We start from the raw sequence: 6,000 nt of genomic DNA on the forward strand, positions 1-6,000 counted from the left end.
CGTATTGTGTTTCTACAATATTTTTTATTCGGGTTAACAAACCAAAATAGTAGGCTGTTTCAAACTGAGATATCGAAGATTCAAATAAAATAAGCTTGCTTTAAACAGTTCAACATAAACTGTTATACGCTGATGACCCGTAAAAAAATAAACCATTGACTTTGCATCATAAACAACTGATTCACAATTAGATCTAATGGTTACAATACATTTTATTGTATCTTGACAAGATAGTTTTCATTTCCAACCATTAAATATATTGTATCTCCGATTCTACAATTGAATTTATTGTACACGTGGTGTTTCAAACAATATGCAATCTGTACGTTTAATTGTTTCCCAAGAAAAAATGCATGAGAAAATTGTATGATTTGAATTGTTACGATACTTAACAACCTATACATTCTATTGTAAAAAGCATGTTCACAATTAATTGAATATTGTATAACAATACATTAAAATATTTTTCAATGGTCAAAGCAAAATTTTGGAAGGTTTTGTAACAGCAAATCGTACTGTTTTTCTACAATATTTTTTATTCGGGGAGTCTGAGACGAAACGTAAAGATAATATAATATGGTTGTTCAAAGCATGTTGGTTGGTTGTTTAAAAAAGCATTGATTGAATCAAGCCAGAATTGTTATTGTCAATAAAAAATAAAACCCGTAGTCTATTTATTTTTGCAATACTTTATCCTGCGTGCATAATCAGGAACTGAATTATTGATACTGGAACTAAAGTTCTGGACCTGAACCAATAGAAATGAGGTGCTAATGATGTCATGAGCGTACGACAATCACGATAAAAAACTTATCAATGGATTCGGGAGCTGAATTTTTCGATTGGATTCTGAAATTTGATTCTAAAACTTAATTTTGGAAGTAAATACAGCTTCTGGAATGTGGTCCACCTGAATTCTGATTCATAATTTCAGATTTAGAATTTAGTTCATAATTACAGATTAAACAATTAGAACTATGACTTTGGAGCTGAATCCTAATTCTGGAAGTCGTTTCTTGACTGGATTTTGGAACTGAACTTAGTTTCTTGATTTATGTTTGGAAATTGAATCCCGAATTGTGATTTAGGATTTCAACTATAGAATTCTGAAACGAAATCCAGGATGTTGTAGCAGTTAGAATTATTTTTAAGGGATCTACAGTCTACCTAACATCGACAAACCCTGTGATTTCGTTAAGTTATATTTTACATGTACGAGCGACACATCCGGTCATCACTTCCTAGCCACAAGCCACAGAGACAACGCTTTTTCCTATCGAGCGACTGCATAATTTAGTCTAAGCCATCGGCAAGCCTACAATGTGATAATTTGATCTGGATTCTGGAACAAAGCGTTAGATCTGAACTCCAAATCTGAATTTTAAAACTGACTTCTAAACCAGAGCTGAATTCCAGAATTCAATTTCAGAATCCATTTCTAGAATTCAGTTGCAGAATTCATTTCCAGAATTTATTTCCTAAACTCAATTCCAGAATTCATTTCCACAATTCAGAACCTGCATGCAGGAACTGAACTCGGAACTTGAATTCAGTTCCTTTATTCAGGTTCAGAGTTTAGTTCTAGCGTTCAGTTTCATAATTCTCGAAACAAATTTCCTTAGTTCCGAACCCGAATTTTGCAACTGAATACTGAGCCTTTTCTAGATTTCGAATTTTGTTCTTGTATTCAGTTACAGTTCATGAATCCTGATCCAGAGTTTTGGTTCTGGTATAGATAAATAAATGACAGATAAATAAATGATAGATGGATAAATTCCGCAAAATATTCTTTTAAGAACCATTAAAACATTCCCAGTTTTGAATCATTTCATAATTTGACATTTCCAGTCGATTTTTCAAAGAAGTGACTCTTCAATATGTTAAAATTGGGATACCAAAATTTTTGTAACGCTTTTTAACAATCATAACTTACAAAAAGTAACCCATATAACACTTCGTAGCACATATAACTTTAAAAAAATAACGGGTGTCACGCCTCGTAACGCTTGTAAGAAAGTTACGCACGTAACGATTTGTAACACCCATAACTTACAAAAAATAACGCATGTAACGCTTCGTAACACCTATAACGTGCAAAAAAGTAACGCAGCAAGAATCAAACCCCCACAACAGTTTTTAACATTCATAATTTCCCCAAAACAACTCACATGATTTGTAGAATTTAATTTAAGAAAATTATCGTATGCAACGCTTTCTAGCTTCTAGCAAGAGGTTCAGAGTTTTGTGGATGCTCGTTCCAAAAATAAAAATCTCGGGAGTGATTTTTCCAGTCTATCTGAATATTTTTTAGGAAATCTTTTGAACTGAGTTTTTCCACGAGTGATGATAAAAAGAGAACTTTTTCTGATCATGATTTTCACAACACTGTTCTGAATAACGGCATATTGATTGTTCGATCGAATGTGAAACTATCGAATCCGAGCAATTAGAGGAAATTTTGCTGGCGTTATGAACCGTGAAACAGAATAAGGAAAATTATTCACTCAGCTGATGATATTTTTAATCTAGATACTAAATTCTTCTTTCGATGTACAGCATTTCATGTTATTTTTACGGTTATAAATTGTAAAACATTATTTCCACTGGAGCGTCTGTAAAACTGATCCAATTTACGGTTATCTGTCAAGGAATTACTGGATTTCGGTTTTATTTTACTGACATAGTTTGTTAACTTCGAATCCCATTTTCCTAACTTAGTACGAAATTGCCAAATTTCGGTGAATCAATTAATAATGATAAAGAGCTTCAGTGAACATTACTGAGTACTTCGGTGAGAATCATATCTATCAAATTAATTTATTTTCGGAAGTTTAGAAGTAAAAACTTAACCTGGCCTAGAGAAAATTGTATGAGAAAAACTCATTTCTTTATAATTTCTATAATTTTTTGATGGTAAGCAAGATATTCAGTATATAAACTTTTAATGCTACCTAAAGATCATATTTCAGATTCACATACCAAACGCTACCGTCAACTATTATCAAAACGTCCTCGGCATCTTAGAGCATAAACTCCTCAGGCTTCAAGCTTATATTATTAAGGCTGTGAACCATTTCGCGGTTCATTTTAACTTTTGGTTGAAATCTGACACTTGAGTGGTTATTTTGTGTCGAGTAATTAAATTTAACTAAAACTGCGGCCCATTTCAAAATTTGACGGACGGAAAGTTATTTGGGCTTATTGTCCACTGGAAATAATTTCAACTAAAGAATTAATATTAGAATTTTCATTGCAAGATTTGGTTCAGTGTCGGAAAATAACCATCGATCTGTCAAAAATAACCATGCTCTCGGACAGGGTTATTTTTGACAACATCAAATTAACCGCTCGAGTGTCAGATTTTCACCAAAAGTTAAAATTAATCGCGAAATGGTTCATGGCCTAAATCAAAACAACTATTATCAATTATTGAACCGCAATTATAATATTAGTATAAATCATTACTAAATCTAGCAATAATACAAAAATTTACATGTTAGAAGAAAATTTTACATGAGTTATTCTATTTTAATTAAGTGTCCTTTAATTTCACGAGTTTCAGTGAAATTTACCGAAAAACAATAACAGTCCACAAGGTTCGTTTATTTACGGATTATTTGTAAATTTCATCACACGTCAGTATAACTTTGACAGGAGGATGTTCAGAGAAACGTTCAGCAAATCAAACTGATTACTGAACAGCTGTTTGAAAGTTAGTAAAATTTTACCGACAGCGGTAAATATGATTTGATGTGTAATTTAATTTTTAGTTTACTTAATTTTGGCTTAAGGAGCTTTATTCGTGATGATTGGTGAATTTTCTCTTTGTTTCTTGTTAAGTACATTACTGATTACATGATAACGGCGATATTAGAATCCACTCCAAATTCAAACGGTTTCGATTCGAGTGTAGTTTAACTCATCGTTTCATACTTATCATTATCCTCCATAGATGGCACTTCAATCTCAAAGGTTGGTTTGTGCCTCGACTATAACAGAACAGTGCAACGAAATTCCTTCACATTGGTTTTCACCGGTACCATTCAGGGATGAGGATGTGATCGGTGCTCCAGCCACACTTGCCGGCTGATGTGTGGAACGAAAAATTGCACAGAAGGAGGAAACGTTGCACAAGAAAATCATTGATAATCGATTTGCTTCCCGCATCTGCCATGTTCGCATTCGGGTGACCATGGCCGGTTAAAGACGGAAGGAAAAGTGGGAGGCTCTCGGGACCCTCTTTCCACTCAGCCACCCCATCAAGCCCCACCCTCCTTTCTCGCTGGATTGGAGCGCTATCGCACAGATAGAATTCGATTCAGTCGCTCATCCGGACACGTTGAATGGACATTTCTGGTTGGGTTGGGAGTCGGGAGCAACGGCAGAATGTGAATACAAGTTCTGGTCAATGTCAATTAGCGCGTAATTTATGATTCTAATGAAACAAAAGCGATTGGAGTTTTACACTATTATGTCGTCGCGCGGTTCGCGCTTGTTTGTATCGGTTATTGGTCGTTTTGCCTCCTTCAAGATGGACGATTATTCCCGGGTTTGATTATATCTTACTTTTTTTCACCTTGCTCAGCCAATTTAATTTTTGTTCGGTTTCGTTGAACGGCAGATTCGTGTGGTTCTTTTGCTAAATCCACAGTTGACCTGATTCCTTCTGTTGGTCCGGAAATCGGGAACGCTTCGGAGGATATTACCATGCACGACCTCCGTAGGACAGTCCGTACTGAAGTTTTATTGTCCCGTGATTAATACACCGGACCTAAAAACTGGAATCAAGCAACTGCCAGGCATTTATTTCTTCTCTCTCTCTCTCTCTCTCTCTCTCTCTCTCTCTCTCTCTCTTTCTCTCTCGGTTGGCAGCTAAAACCTCTAAGCTTGAGCTGTTGATGGCTACCGTGGTCGGTCGGTCGGTTGGTTGCTTGGTGGTTCCGATTATGGCCATGGCACAAGCCCTGGATGCTACCGCATACAGCTTCTATAGCCGGTAGGTATTTCCTGTCCTATAAGGCCATCGTTCAACCGGTCCCGGGGTTCGTCGAGCTCATGAATATTTATTTGGCCACATCAGCACAGCACAGCAAACGGTGCGCTTGGTGGTGGCCAATCGGGAATCGATAATAACCGCTGGAACAAAACGTATAAAACAAGAGAGAGAAAGACAGAGAGAGAGTGCGAAGAAGAAAAAAAAGCGAGAGTTGAACCGTTCTTAATAAAATAATGTCCCACCAGAGATCAATCTCGGTATGAGCACAGAAGGGTTAAATAAGGACGGAACTCGGTCCGTGGGGCTTATTTGCATAATGTAGCCGATAATGATACGCTGCCTGGCCTGGCCTGCCCTGCCCGGGGACTGAACGAACGGAGGACTCCGGTGTGTTGTTTCGATTAGAAGGATCTGTTCTCGGACCAATTGGACGCGATTTATGGCCATCGTGACTGATCGTGATTGTTCTGAACCAGTTTTAATTAGTAGAGAATGGGCAGCCGATCGGTTGCGTTAAGTTCGTGGCGATAATTGACAGGATGGATGTGAGGAATTTTACCATAAAATCATCGGACAGTCAGCCAACTGTCATCACCAGACCAGGGCTTAATTGTACGGCCGCATGCCGCTGGAATGTTGATTTTTGAATAACCAATGACTTAATGCTATTTGCCAACAAGTCAACAACAAGTGCAGAATAATGTTGGACATTGGACAACGCAAATTTTATGCTTTTATGCTGTCTCAACTGTTCAACTTGAGTTATGTGTTCTGCAAATGGCGTTTTCGCTCCAGTAGCTTTTGTGTAAACAACAAAGCAATTTCTTTTTTTTCGGTTTCCAACCGAATCCTGGCGTTGGTAGTGAATTTAGGAACCGAATCCGTTGAACAATGTCGTGGTCGTTTCTATTGACATACCCTGAACTTTGGTTAACATATTTTCTACTAGAGACTGACTAAAAGTAAATTGGTAGTGTAGGGAGTCGAAAATTTTTAACAGTATG

This window comes from Malaya genurostris, chromosome 1 (genome assembly GCF_030247185.1).
Source record: "Malaya genurostris strain Urasoe2022 chromosome 1, Malgen_1.1, whole genome shotgun sequence".
Lineage (NCBI taxonomy): Eukaryota > Metazoa > Arthropoda > Insecta > Diptera > Culicidae > Malaya > Malaya genurostris.